The sequence below is a fragment of the Canis lupus genome, chromosome 18 (assembly GCF_048164855.1).
Source record: "Canis lupus baileyi chromosome 18, mCanLup2.hap1, whole genome shotgun sequence".
In the NCBI taxonomy this organism is placed as follows: domain Eukaryota; kingdom Metazoa; phylum Chordata; class Mammalia; order Carnivora; family Canidae; genus Canis; species Canis lupus.
In genome coordinates, this window is record NC_132855.1 from 12,745,978 (window position 1) to 12,761,909 (window position 15,932).

The 15,932-nt window shown below is 40.8% G+C and overlaps 1 protein-coding gene across 7 annotated transcripts in view; it reads left to right on the top strand.

Moving 5' to 3' along the window:
* Nucleotides 1-15,932, top strand: part of ELMO1 (engulfment and cell motility 1) — a 526,171-nt gene that overhangs the window by 391,392 nt on the left and 118,847 nt on the right. The window contains exon 1 of one of the 7 annotated variants that reach the window (XM_072783483.1): nt 76-344. The exons of the other annotated variants lie outside the window; for them this stretch is intronic. The gene's annotated coding sequence lies outside the window, so the exon portion shown is untranslated. Of the gene's footprint in view, nt 1-75; nt 345-15,932 lie in introns of those variants that run through there. 7 annotated transcript variants of the gene reach the window in all.

A 15,932-nucleotide genomic window follows, 5' to 3' on the forward strand; every position in this document is an offset into this window, starting at 1 on the left:
CTAAATAAATGAGCAGGAGTTTCCCTGAAATGGAGGCTCCCTTTGATTGGCTGATCTTTCTGCGATTCCTGCCAATGGGAGCACCCCTGGGCTCGGGCTCCATAAACATAAGCAAAGCTACATGCTTATTCTTCTGGACTTGAAGTGTGTACCATTCAAAGGTGTGCGGCAGGTCTCCATTCACATGGCTCAACTGGAAACCTGTTTCATGAACAAGCTTACTCGGGAACCATCTGGTATTCCAGCACATTGTTCTTCTGGGGGACGACTCTAAGTCATTTGGTGGCGGCAGCAGGCTTAGCAGCAGTATTTGTAGTTGGGAAAGATGGACTTACGGGAGCTTGGTGAGTAAACCTCCGCCTTACACATCTGTCCGCCGGTATTAGCAGCCTGAGCTAAAATGCAGCCTTGTCCTATTGTCTGCCGAGAAAACTAGGAATTGGAACGAGCACATGGAGGAGCAGGCATTCTAGGGTTCCCGTGATGTGTGAGCTTCTGTATTCCAAAGCCTGCATGCATTGCTTGGGTAGGATCGGATTCGTAGTTGCCTGTGTATTATACTGGAACATTGGTTTGTCTAGTTGGGATTAGTATGAGGAGTGGGGTCTTGCTTTATCCGCCGGGGTATAGATCCATTTCAAAAGAGGGTGCTTTTCCAACTAAATTAATAAGAGTCCACCTTGTGCATTGCTGGGGAGAGAGAGAAAGGTGCAGGCACGGAGCCGAGCGGTGAGCGGCTTGACTGTGTTGCTGGTGTTTGCATTGTGAAGAGAGATGTTATTACAATGGTCTGTCAAACACTTCTTCAGACCCCCAAGCACAGAAGGAGGCGTCTCTTCTGCATGCACTGCTGATCTCGGCTTGGGGAGTGTGCAACTGAGCTAGGTCATGCCCCTTACTTCTTTCATGAAACCTGTCTCTAAATCAGAATATGTTCACTCTCTTTCTAAAAATTAATTGCAAAGATGACTTGAAGTCAGGGAGATTTCGGCTGCCAAAAACCACGCTTCCAAGCGACTCTGTTTTGCATCCTTTTAAACCTGAAAACCAGAGAGGGTTTGCAAAGTTATATTCAAGGATTGGCTCTTTGCCAGGGAAGGGTTGCTCCGAGCTATTGCTTTGCTCCCTGGGGTTTAATTTTCTGACACTGGTGATGAAATTCTCGATTTCTTTGGGTAGAAGCAGGAAAAAATAAGAAAGCAGTGCTGTAAACAGGCAATGGAGGGGCAGCATGGAAAAGGAAAAACTCTTTGCCTTTAGAGACCCTTCTAGCTGCAAACTTAAAAATATATGTGGCAAGACAGAACTCAAGCACAGTGTAGGATTCCAGAGGAACTATAATCTTTCAGAACATGGAGAGGGGAGGCATCGCTTTTGGCGTGGGTGCAGAGAGCGGGGGCTGAACTTGGGGCTTCCATCTCTGCCTAAGAACCTCTCCCCAGCATCTCTGCTGGTTGTGAGGCTTCTTCATCACTGTTACTTTTTTTTTTTTAATGTAATTTCCCATCTCATGTGCCAGGAAGACTGACAGCACACTGCATGTCTTCTATTTACAGTTCACTTGGGTTCAAACAACAGAGAGAGAAAGAGAAGAAAGCAGTATCACCTGGTTCAGAAATATATGCACATGAAATAGTTGAACATGGGAAATCTTACTGGCTTGTCCTTTATAACAGTGTCCTTTTGACAGAAGAGCATGTTGTAGGTCTTCACGTGGCTGTAGATTGGAATTTGCTGCGTCCTAAATGGGTCTGTGACGAGCGGGTAAAGAAACAAAAGAGCTGGGAAGGTTGTGCCTGTAGAAGACCCGAAAGCAGGGTGAGAGGGGTTGGAAAGAGACCTGACCTGCTCTTCTGACCCGATGCCATGGGAGGAGATGGCCAAGTTTCCTCATTGTGAGTCACAGTACACAGTATAGGAGAACCGGGTCACTTGACCAGGTTAGGGACCTGTTTGTTAGCTGAAGGCCCCTCTAGAAATGTAGGCTGTCCTTTCATCCCAAGAGGCTCAAGATGGTGTGCCAAGATGAGTTCCACCTGGTCGGAGGCAAGTGTGTGCACGTGAGCTCTCCCTATTGCATCCTGTTCCTCGGCACACCTTGACACACGCACACTTTTGAGGAAGTCTGGTTTCTAACGGGTGTGCATTAAGTGACGTCATTTCATTAGAATGACCCTCCATCCTCTTTTGGTGTCTTCTCTCCCCCGGTAGCATCACTTACACGAGTGAGGTACTGGCATCTGTTGGCAAGAATGAGAGAAGAAACGGCCTTTTATGGAAGCAGTAAAAATGTTTTTTAAAAATTAAGAGTAGTTATTAATCTATTTTTAGATCATGGAAGTCTAAGAATTTGAAAACTATGAAACTCTCCCCTCCGGGCGCTAAGAAAATACATTATGCATAATCATGTAATACTTTGATGACGACCCATTTGAGGGCCACGTAGGATCTCTGTCCTGGGTAAATAGCACAGAGTTTATTTTACCCTCAAGTTTATTTGCCCTCAAGTTATTGCAAAGGGTCCACTAAAAACTGCCACAGCCCTATACCAATCAACTGCTGACCTAAGCAGTGGCTTCAGTACCTGAATGAGGTCCCGGGTGTTTTCACTTAAGGTTTGAATGAAGAAGTCTTGGAAATAGTTCTAGAACATGGTGGCTTTCTCGTTTCTCAGCTTGCAGTGTTGGATGAAAAAAGGGTAACGGGACTTGAAAGGAACATGTTCCTTTAGCTGCCAAATGGCTACCTGTTCACTCCAGAGGCAGAAGGCTACTTCGTACTTCTTCTTAATGGCATTTGTAGGATATAGGACATATTAGAATCATACATGTAAAGGTGAGTAAAAGATAAATTTCCTGAGATTTTCATGTCACCATCAGACTTGCCTGAAAGGTCAAAGTGAAAATAAACATGTTAAATCCGACCCCTGAAATTCAGCATTGAACTTGATGACGTGAGCACTGTGTTATACTAGATGTTGGCAAATTGAATCTAAATAAAATATTTTTTAAAAACAAGAAATTCATTGAGAATTGGAATGATAGAATCCTTCATTTCTCCTAGCAGTTGGAATAAAATCAATCACAATAGGAAAAGCTAACCTGCCTTGAGCATTTGTTGTGTGCCAGGCACTGTTCAATACAATTTATGTAGATATAATAACTCACTAAATCTTTCAAACAGCCCTAACAGGATTATTTTCTAGATGGAGAAATTGAGGCACCAAAATATTAAGGAATTTGCCTGTGTTTACCAAGCTAGGAACTGGCAAGTGGCTTGTGTTTTCACACATGTTGATTTACGTGTTTGCCGCATCCATGGATGGAAGGAGTGTGAATGGACAGGGGAAGGGGGTCTTCTCAGCTCTCATTCTGTCGGATGGAACCAGGTCACAGGAAACTGAATTCAACAACCATTGTGATAATTAAAGTCAAATTAGAAAGGCATTTTCGGGTGGTTGGGCAAATTCTTCAGAATGCCATTTAGGAAAAGATGTTTGAGTTAAGTAAAACCTCGTTTGCCAAAATGCCCCATGTGTTTATCCCCTTGTGTTACTGTACGATGTGCCACCTCATTCCAAGGAGTGTTTCTTTGACGGATACGAACTAGGTCAGTTTCTATGTGAGATCGGCTCCTCTTGGGCCAGCTGTGAGAGGTGGAAGGTCATCAGTTCCATGGCTGCCCTTTGCTCTCATTTGCCAGGAATGTTTTGCAGTTGCCATAGCAACAGCCTGGGTCTTGAAGGGGCAGGAACAACAGTGCAGCCGGTCTAGGGGCATGCATGACCCGCAGTAGATGTGGGAATCACCAGGGCTACCATGCTTTCTGAAGACCCTGTTAATAGACCCAGCTCAGAAAGAGATTCCAGCTAGTGGCAGAGGACAAACATTGATGGAGCAACTGAAGATTCAAAAGATGAGACCTGAAAATCATTGATCGTGATATAGTTTGCAAACCATGCCTCTCAGAGTTGGGGGCCATTGATGGAACTGGGGCAATGCGTGTGTGGCGGGATGTGAGTGGATCCTTTACTCCCTACTTCAGAGCATCTCCATTTCTATCTGTTTTAAAAACTGCCATTCCCACTGAAGACTTAGGAATGAAAAATGGAGGGAAAGGAGTTAGATAACTAGATGGAAAAAGGAAAACTAGTGATGTCCTTGAAGTTTTCAGTTTGACATGTAAAGAAATAGCAGATCAGAGCATACAAGCAAGATGGCATGGCTAGATGGAAAAAGGATCTGTAGGGGTCTCAGTAGCAGGTTTTAAAAACACGGGTTCTTTGCTGTACATGCCTAATATTATGCACTTTCTACTATTACACCAGGTATGTGAATGTGTAAAAGACAATTTCAATAGCTATTCAAAAAATAATGTCCTACAGGGATAATATGGTAGATCTCTTTCTAGACCAAAACTGTCTAGTGGAAATATAATACAAGTTACATATGTAATTTTGATTTTTTTAGTAATCACATTTAAAAAGTAAAAAAAAAAAAAAGCAGGTCTAGAAATGTTAATAATGTATGTATTTAACCCAGCATGCCCAAAATATTTCAACATGCAACTACAAAATTATTAACAAAATATTTATATTCAATCTCTTATGTTGTCTTTGAAATCCAACGTGTAATTTGCAGTTACAGCAAAACTCAATTTGGTTACTAAATTTTCACAGGAAATCTGTTTTTCATAAAATTTACCATTAAAAATGTAGATTCACATACCCAACGTGTTCTGAATGTACATAAAAGTTTTTCAATAACTGAAGTTATCAGTTTTTAAATTTAAATGAGCTAAAATTAAATAAAATTTGTAATTCAATTATGCAATCATACTAGCCACATATTTCAAGGTGTCCATAGCCATATGTGGTTAGTGACTAGTCTATGATAGACAGCACAGTACTGGGCTCCAAAGAACTTTCCTGATACAACAGGCCAGTGACTCCCACCTCATCATCATGTCATGGCACCTGCATCTCTTCTTCATCTCCGTGAAATATCTGGAAGACACTTGCCCTGACAACAGAGAGAGAAACAAAATATTAGTATTCACAAATTTGTTTACTTTTGCCCTTAACCATTGTACATAGAAAACCCAACATGTAGCTAAATCTTGTTTTTTCCATTACTCTGTTTGGCATGGGGAATTAAAAGGTGTGCTATTTTTTTTTTCCAATTGCAGAAAGCAACATTCACCATCTGTGGTATTTTTCTGTCCCTAGATATTGTGCCCCCGCCTCTCACCACACTTTGGACCACCTCCGTCAACTCAGTATGTTCAGGAAACATGGGTTTAGTTTTAATATTAAGCTATGCAAACCTTGATTGAGAGGGTAACTCTGCTGCAAACAGATAATTCTTTATGAAGACAAGTATAAATTGAGGCAAAGGGATGATTTAATTGCTGTCGTCTTATTCAATTCTGCAAATTTTGTTTAGCTAGAAAATATTGACTAAATAGTTCTTACAGTTAATTTGGTCTTAAAATCCTTACCTTCAACATCATATGTTATTCTATTTATCCACTCCCCCAAGGTTTTTTTTTTTTTAATGTAAAACTAATTATGAAAATGTAATCAACGTTTTCAGTAAACTAGATCAAAATCATGCTGTGGAGCTTTCTTAGAGGAATCCAGTCCCAGCCTCCTAGAGATGTCCTGACATTGACAATTGCAGCCAAATCTGCAAATGGAAGGATAGAGCTCAGCTTAAGTTTGGTCCTCTTAAACCTTCAGTTAATAAAGAAGTCTTTTAGAAATCTCACAAAACATTGAGAGAGGGAGAAAAAAAATCCACACAGTGCAATACCATCCCTAATGACAGGGATGCCTTCTGGTCCAACTATACCCATTACCTGCACATTGGACAGAATTCCCAAGGAGAATGCCTTGTGCACTTAAGCACTCAACAAATGCGTTTTGAATTAAGTTGTATGGCTCCTTTGCAACTTCTTTCTTTTCATGGCAGGACTTTATCGTCTTTACTGAGGCAACACTGGCAGACCAAGTAGGTTAAACTATAGGCAGGGTTGAACCTAAGAGCGAGATACTTGCTTTGTGAATCTGCTGGGACTTGGCCACGCCAAGGACTATCATGAGTGGAAAGAAGTGCTGTGGGATTTCAGTGAGCACAGCAACACTGGGAAGTAGCTATATATTACGTAAGTGAAATTAGCATTACGGCAATTGTCTTTGAATGCCACAGGACTTTGAAGTCCACTAATTTGCTAGCTAATTTCAAACAATCTATGATATTCTAGAAATCTAGGGCTAGAAAAGTACTTGTATAGATGAGAGAGCAGTAATCCACAATCTAGGGCCTTGGATTATTGTCTATGGTTTAGCAACTGAATTTTGTAAATCATTTAACCTTTATGCTCCATAGCACATGGGTAGAGTGAAGCTTAGACTTGGTGATTTCCAAAGTCAAGCTTTCAAACAATCTGCTCTCTAAGGCTCGTATTTCACTGATCGCGGCAATCATTCCCACTGTACCTAGATGGAGCCTCAGAATCCATCTTAACACAGCACTAAGTCAGCCACTACCAAGCAATCAGAACTGGCTTACTGCAGAAACTGATTTTTCATCCCTCTCCTATGTCCTTTTCTCAGCTCTGTGCATTGTGCAAGACTTTGAAAAGGAACATACAGGGAATTATCATCAGTATGCAGAGTTTCAGGGATAAGGGAACGTCAGTTCTTTACTCATCCTCTTGCTCAGCTGTTCCATGGAGGTGTTGCCATCTGACAAGGAGGGCTGCAGCCTGGCACTTTGGGAGCTCACTTTTCCTTTCCTTTGAGCTATAAGTGATGAGAGACCTGTCAAGGAGAGCAGTTCACTGGCATCATTCCCAGACCTGGAAGCATAATGAAATAAAGTTTCATTCTGACTTGGTTGGAATTTTTATAGCTGAACATTTGAGATAGCATCTGGGGCAGTTCTAACATCCATTTGCCTGGTGGGAATGAAGCACCCATCAGCTAATGGAACTCAGGCCTTCATGCTGGCAGCCCATACTGACAGACTTACCCTTTGGGCAAATCATTTCTAAGTAGAGCCAGCCAGGCCACAGGTCCTAGCAGCTAAGATGGAGCTCACTCGTGTCTAATGGTTCAACAATGTGAAATATGCATTATAGGAGCTTTATCATCTACAAAGAATGATATCAAAGAAAGAACTGGTCTGAACACCACCAACACTGGTACTAAGCATCGATCTAGACTACTTAATGTTAAGGATTCAACCGAAGGCTTGGGCTCTAGGGATCCTATGTTGGTACTGTCCATTGGCCCTCTCTTCCTGATACCCACACCCTTCCAGCTTTAGAGAACGGAGTGGGTCAGTGGACAAAAGCCCTCACTCTGGATTCCATAAGCCAGGCTCAAACATCTCTGCAAAGTGGGCCCAAGACGCTCTGCAAAGACCACTTTAAGGATAGATCCCTCTATCCTCCATAAAATTTCTTGAGAGCTAGGTAGATGACTCTCTAAACCCTTTGAACCTTAGCTCTCTCATTTATAAAAATGGAAGTAAAGGTGCACTTCTCGCAAGGCTGTTGGTGAGTGAAAATTAAATTATGGTGTCTGTGTAAGTGATGAGTGAATACATTGTGTAAGAAGAAAATAGTATGACTATGTTCTTGGGTAGAAGCCATTTATTTTTTTGTATCTCAGAGAATGTTTAGCTCAGCTCTTTGGCTGTGTCTCTGGACAGCTGGAGTGCTAGGAGGGCACGTGCCATCTGCTCTCAGATCAGTTTCCTAAATCCTCAGAGACTACCTCAGCCCTCCTAGCACCAGAGGGAAAAAGGACGCTGCCCTTAGAACAAAGAGCTTGGGATAAAGTCCCAGCTTAGCCACTAGTAAGATGTAGGTCTTTGCCGTATTGCCTCTCCAATCTTTACTATCACTTTTCTCATGTATAAAATATAGATAATATCTATCCTATCAGATATATAAAAATATTTAGAGAACAAATTAACATATCCCATGTACTCTGTGGATTGTACTTAAGGTAAAATATAAATAAATATATATTTATATATAAATATATAATAATAGTAATATTACTTCAAATCTAATATCTCTTAACAACTCAGCCTTGTTTATAGAGGAGGAATCACTGGAAACATGTTTTTAGAGCAAGAGTCCCAGAAGCTCCAGAGTAATGATGTATGCTTTCCTGATTTTGGAAGCCAGTCAAGATCAAATGATATTGTGCTTCTTGGCAGATGCCTTGTGGCATTCAGGAAGGCTGTGACCTGTCATAAATAATTGGTCCCTTTTACATTTGTAAGTCAAGATGTTCTTGGTCTCTGCATATGGCCCATAAATCTTTCTGGATTGCCAGGTTTTAACCATCTTGCCCCAACTCTGTCTTTCTTCTTCATGAAGACATAATAAAATTTTGGAAAACATGCATATCTTTGGTTCTTCCATATGGACGTTCCCAACTACTTCTTGATAGCTTTCTTGTCTCCCCCATTCCCCTTAGCTGTGCACTCTACACCCCTGAATTCTATATTCTGTCAAGAAAGGAGAAAGGGTGATGTCTTCCTTTGTTATGTCTGGTTATCTATTTACTATAAACCTGTCACATCCTAGATCTTAAAGAATTCTGGAGTCCTGAAATGGCAAGATAATTCCATCTGGTGACAACTTGAGTGCTCTGGTGGTGGCTTCATAGGGCCCTCATCTGGGCTCAGTGGGCCCTTGGGTGGGGAGGGAAGGATTGCAACATGCAGTTACCTTGTTACAGGTGAAGAAACTGAGTCTCAGAGGAATTAATTGACTTGTTAATATGTCTGTTAACAAGGGAGAGTGCTTACATTTTTCTTGCTCTCTCAATTCAGTCAATAACCACTATTTGCAAAATACTTGCTCTGTATCAGTTCTAGGCCTTGGTATTATCTATGAACATAAATCACCTGTGAGTGTCTATGGCTTAACCTGCAGAAAGGTTTATTTTTCATGCAATCATTAGCCTCAAAGTTGCCCAGAATTTAGAAGCCATGATAACAAAATTCCCAACAAACTAGTTTTTTATAGAAGTTGACCTTTGAAGAGCACAGGTTTGAATCCATTTATAGGTGGATTTTTTTTTGCAGTACAGTACTGTAAGTAGTACAGTACCATCTTCCTTAGATTTTCTTTTTTAAAAAATATTTTATTCATTTATTTGAGAGAGAGAGAGACAGAGATAGCAAGAGAGAGCATGAGCAGGGAGGAGAGGGAGAAGCAGGCTCCCTGCTAAGCAGGGAGTCAGACATGGGGCTTGATCCCAGGACCCTGAGATTATGACCTGAGTCAAAGGCAGACACTTAACTGCTTAACCGACTGAGCCACCTAGGCGCCCTTCCTAATGATTTTCTTAATAACATTTTCTTTTCTCCAACTTGCTTACTGTGAGAATACAGTATATGTAATACATATAACATAGAAAATATGTATTAACTGACTATGTTATCGGTATGACTTCTGGACAACAGTAGGTTATTAGTAGTTAAGTTTGGGTGGGGGAGTCAAAATTATATACAGCTTTTCAAATGTGTTGGTGTGTCTAACCTCCACATTGTCCAGGGGTCAACTGTATTCACTAATTTATTTGTATATTCACTTAAGCATTCATTCTCCTGCCATTTACATAAAGAATAAATATCCACTTCTTAAAAGTTGGGCTTCTGTAAGAGTTCTTTCAAAACAACCTGAAAGTAATTGATAAAAACAAATTGGCCAAGAACTGCCCTTGATTTTTGCCTTTGTTCCCCTCGGTGTGCTACTTTATATGGCCTAGATGGTACAGAGGTAAATGTAAATAATGAAAAATCAGAACCATAAAAGCAAACTCAAGAGCTATCCACTCTCCTACTTTTTGCAGAGCAGTTTAGGAGATGAAACATAGGTGAACCCAAAAATGTTCACTTTACCAAAGGTTTCTGAACTGTTAGAATTGTCAGGGGAGATAGAATTTGCAACTATGGTGATAGAGAACTGTTGTAATTCCATGTCACCCGCTTAGAGGTCTGAGTAGCAGTGGGTGGGGAAATCTCGTAGCCCTCTGAGCACTGTAGTAACTATGCAGTAATCAAACCAACAGTGTGTGGCGCTCTCTCTCCCATCCCTGGTGTAGTTGTACAGGCTCCCTCCCAGTCACTGGCTTCAAGGCCAGATCAATGTCAGAAACACTTGCCTGATGCTTATAAAAACTGTGCCTTCGTTGTGCTAGGCACTTTATATATGAAGAGGTCCTTTTAATGGTATTTTCCAAGCTGTTTTTTTTTTTTAAATTCTTCTCTCTTTTTTTTTTTTAAGATTTTATTTATTTATTCATGAGAGACACAGAGAAAGAGGCAGAGACACAGGCAGAGGGAGAAGCAGGCTGCCTGAGGGGAGCCAGATGTGGGACTCGGATCCTGGGATCCCGGGATCACACCTTGAGCTGAAGGCAGATGCTTAAACACTGAGCCACCCAGGCATCCCTGATTATTATTATTATTATTAATGTGGCTGTTATTTTTAAATTACTGCATACAGTGGTCTGTCAAGATACAGTTTTTTCCCCTGGTTTTATTGAGAAATAATTGACATACATCACTGTAAGTTTAAGGAGTACAGCGTGATGGTTTGATTTAAACATGTGCAATCATTACCACAGTGGGTTCGGCTAACATCCATCTTCTCACATAGATACAATAAAAAGAAAAGAAAAAAATTCTTCTTGGATGAGAACACTTAGGATCTACGTTCATAACTTTGCTGTAAACTACACAGCGGTGCTAACTATAGTCATTAGTTGTACATCACGACCCTAGTACTCACCTATCTTTTAACTGGCAGTTTGTACCTTGTGAGCACACTCCTTCTCCCCACCCTCTACCTCTGGCAACCATTAATCTGTCTCTTTTTTTATAAGTTTGGTATTTTGTTGGTGTGGTTGGTTGGTTTAGATTCCACATATAAGTGAGATCATACGGTATTTGTCTCTGTCTGACTTAGCATCATGCCTGCAAGGTCCATCCATGTTATCACAAATGATAGAATTTCCTTGGTCTTTTTTTATGGCTCAATAATATTCATTGTGTATATATATATATATATATATATATATATGCGATGAAAATGTATGTATATATAGGAGATGTATATACATGGATATGTGTGTGTGTGTATATATATATATATATACACACACACACACTACACCATCGTAGGATACAGGTTTTTATCAAAGAGTGCATCCCCCAATACTCAAAGGACAGAGGGCGGGATTCAGGGAGGCTTTAGTGCCCATTCTCGGTCTCTGTCCTTTTTCCTAATACATTTCATTGCAGCGTTAAGAGCAATCTTTAAAGGCATTATATACCCTTTTTACAGGTAAGGAAACAGATGCCGAGAGTTAGCTTATTATCCTTCCTGTAAGTGGTAGAGTGAGATTCAAATTCAGGTGTGTCTGATTCCCAAGCCCGTGTTCCTCTTACTGACATCTAATACCTCCATTTCAGCCCCACCACTTATACCCTGATTTATAACTAATGCATTAGAAAAGTAGACTTCAGTCTGGGGTGCTCATTCCCCTGAAGAGTGGGAAGACTTTTCAAGGGGAAGTCAGGCATGGCTAGTTTTAAAGTGATCCATTTCCACATTCTCAGTTTCCACCTGTACCTCAAAACGGACCATCTTGAGAGGGCTCTTGGGACCCTCCCAGCGGTCTGCTCCCTCTTGACAAAAGAAAGGCCTCCTCTCACCTCCATCGGATCTCACAATGGTGTGTGGCCCAATGTGTGGAAGCCTTCTCTAGAGCCACACAGAGGCATGTGACAGATCCTTTAAGTAAAGATCCATAAATGCGTTCCCATCTTAATAAGAAATGGAGTCCCGATGAAATCTTTCTCTTCAGTTTAATAATCACCAACATTGTAATGTATTTATTTCAATTACTTCATATTAAAATTGTACTGTTATACTCAATGAAGAAGAATATTTTTAGGGATCCCTGGGTGGCGCAGCGGTTTAGCACCTGCCTTTGGCCCAGGGTATGATCCTGGAGACCCGGGATCAAATCCCACGTCAGGCTCCCTGCATGGAGCCTGCTTCTCCCTCTGCCTATGTCTCTGCCTCTCTCTCTCTCTCTCTCTGTGACTATCATAAATAAATAAAAATTTTTTTAAAAAAGAATATTTTTATTATAGCCTCCTGTTCACAGAAAATGTATTTTAAATGAGATTTTAGTGTGTGTGTGTGTGTGTGTGTGTGTGTATATATATATATATATGTGTATGTATACCAAGAGACGTATAATAGTATGATTAACAGTTGACTTTGAAGCATAGAATTCTATCATGCTAAAATTCTGTATGAGTAGAATTGAGGTAGAATGGGAACAATGGGAAGTAGAATGGGAATTTGAGTTCTAAGGCAGGATGGCAAACAATGACCCATGAGCCAAATCCAGCCCACTGCCTATTCTTGTATACAAAGTTTGCTGGGACACCAGCCATGCCTATTCATCTATGTGCTGTTTATGACTGCTTTCGTGCTACAGTGGCATTGTTGAGTAGCTATGACAGAGACTGCTTGGAAAGCCTAAAATAGTGTTTGGCCTTTACAGAGAAAGTTTGCAGACCTGTTATTAAAGGAGAAAAATGATGTAAAATTTCCAACTATTAAAAAAGAGCTTATTCATATATTTTTAAATGAGTAATTATGGGTATAAAAACCCTATTGAATATATATCCAAGGATATATTTTAAAATGTGATGCAACCATTTTATTTTTTATTTTTATATCAATATTATAATATGCCGAAAATTATATTCTTTGCAAGTATTCCAAATGTGATAAAAAAATTTCAGCCATCAATTTAAAAATGTGCATGTTGAAGGTATACATAGATTTTTTTTTTTTTTTCAAATTAGGGAGGAGACCACTGCCTTTGAAGACAGGATCAGGGATGTGACTTTCCACAGTTTAAGGCCATCCTATGATGGATGGGGAGCTTGCCTTTTTCATGGAGCAAATTGAGCCCCATGTGAGTACCTCAGCCCTCACTCAAGCTGTTCCCCCACAGCCTTGATGGGTAGCTGACGTCAATGTTCTCTAACAGGGCAATGTCAAAGAGTGGCCTTAAATGTCTGGGTTCAGTCTTACAGATCAGAAAATTCCTTCACAAGCTCCTACTTTGGCCCTTCTATTGGCCAGCTGGGGGAAGAAAGAACAGCAGTGCCCTTCCAAGAGGTAGAAGGTTGGGCTTTTTAGGACGTCCCTGCAGAACTGATGGGAGCCTGTGCTGCCTCTGGCCGCACTGTTGGTGGATTGCACCCCACAAGTGGATGTTGACACCTGACTTGATACATGTTTAGGATTGAATTCTTTCTTTCTCCAAAACTGAGATGCTGGTCAATATTTCAGAATATGACCTTGTTTGGAGATAGGGTCTTTGTAAAGGTAGTCAAGTTAAAATGAAGTCCTTAGAATAAGCTCTAATCTGCTTGTGTCCCAATAGAAAGGAGAAATTCAGGCACAGAGATAGACATGCCTTGAGATAAGACATTGAAAAAACACAGGGCCACTTACAAGACAAGGAGAGAGGCCTGGGACAAATCCCCCCCTCACAGCCCTCAAGAGGAACCAACCCTCCTGATACCTTGTATTCAGACATTCAGACTACTGACCTCCAACATGAGAAGGCAATAAGTCTCTGTTGTTTAAGCCACCCAGTCTGTGGTACTTTGTACTTTCTGACCAAAGCCCTAACAAATAAATACAGTGTGCTGAAAAGCACAGATTCTTTTTTTTTTTTTAAGATTGTATTTATTTATTCATGAAAGACACAGATAGAGAAAGGCAGAGATGTAGGCAGAGGGAGAAACAGGCTCTAGGCAGGAAGCCTGATGTGGGACTCGATCCTGAGACCGCAGATCACACCCTGAGCCAGGGGCAGGTGCTCAACCCCTGAGCCACCCAGGCGTCCCAGCACAGGTTCTTTTAATGAACTTTCCAAAGCCCAGTGACTTTTATGTTTAGCTGTGTTCTGAAATTACTACATGACATAGCCCATCAGAGCACAAGTTATCAGAATGAATCTAAAGACAGAGAACTGGACCCAGGGAGACTTTGATCCTGACCTTTCCTTCCCCCTAGAGCAGTTAATATCAAAAACTCTGGAGCCAGAGCCCTTGGGTTTAAATTTTACTAGCCATATGACTTTGGGGCTTGAATGGCCTCACTTATTAAATTGAAGAGTAACAGCACCTGCCTTGTTAGGTTATGGCAAGGACCAACTGAGTTCAGATGTAAAACCCAGTGCTTGGCACATAGTAAATGTTCAACAATGAAATGTTCATTGTATTATTGAGGAACCAAAAAGAAGAAACTCTGCCTAAGGCCACCTCAGACCTGTGAGTCACCTAGCAAAGTACTACACACATGTCCCTTGAAATTCTGTAAGATTTGTTTGTGAAATTACCATATAAATGTTAGAAAGACTTTTTTTTTTAAATCTAGCGTTGTCTTTTCTCTTGTTGTATCCTGTCTTATTCTAGCAAAGCCTAATATTTGAGAATAGCTGGCATGCCTTATTAATCCTTAAAAAAGTATCTGCTCCAGCACCAGTTGGCAGTTAGATTTCATCAGTCACTTGAGATTATGGATTAACTCACTGATCTTTTTACCCTTCGAGCTAATTAGCCTTTGGACAAATACAGCTAGTCACAGAAGCCAAACACAGCTGACCAAACACATTTCAAAGAGTAAATTTGGTGGGTAAATAATGCCCAGCTTAGATCTCTCAGTGATATTGCTTTTCTGAGTTACTGGAATCTCCATGATCTTTCCTTCCCAGCTAGCATTGGAAGTGAGGTATTTACAAGGCTTATAAGCAAAAGGGACAATGTGACTAATAAACCAGCTATCTCCTCCCTACTTAACTCTCCCTCACCCCCATTTAAGATAATTCTTTCTCTGATGTTCTCTAATAACTGCCTCAGTTTGACTTGAAATGATTGCAACATATCCTTTGGGATACTTGTTTAACAGACAAGGGAAACTTTCCTAGATCCCCATCTGAAATATAATTTTACTCAACTTAATTTAATTACCACTAACTGCCAAGACTTTCTCACACCTCCATAAAGCACTTTAAACAGTTCATGTCTCACCTTGGTGCTAAGGCCCGTTAAGTACTTGGAGATAATTATCGCATTCTCTTAGACGATGCTTGGTGAAATTCAATATTTTTAGACCTTCCGTTCTTTGCTAAAGAAGGCCTCTCTCCAGGTAGTCTTTTTTAAGCTCCCTTTAGTTGAAATTATTCTCATATTGTAAGAGCCACAGCCTCACCAGTGAGTTGTAGGAAGTTGCAGGAGGAATCTCTGCCTGGGGCCAGCCAGTCCCTTGGTAATAGCAACTGGAATGCTATGCCCATCCCGGTGTACAGCTCTATTGGGCGGGCTCCTGGTTTCTCCTCTGATGTCTCCTTGCACGAGCAACCTTACACTGTGCATCCACATCTTCTGAGTGGCCACTGCTTCTTTCTGACCCCAAAGAGCAGAGTTCTAGAGGAAGAAGGATTCTAGATTGAATGACAGCTCTGACATTGCACAAGCACATACCTACTCATTTGGGTTTGGTTTTTGTTCATGTAGCCAAGAAAACAGGAAATGGTTTAGCTCTTATTTCAGAAGAGTAGAAGTGTGGTTGTTTTGCACTGTCATCAATATTCATTGATAAAAAACATTTGTCACGTGAATAGTAAGCGCCTAGCACTGTGTTTTGGTAAATCAGAGGAATCCAAAGAGAATATGATCTAGACTTTGGTCTCAAAGATCTTAGAAAACAGGGAAAAGCTTACAAGATAGGAAATCATATTGAACAGTGTTACCTAGTTAATAACAGAATTGTAAGCTTCAAGTGAAATAAATCCTAGGCCACTA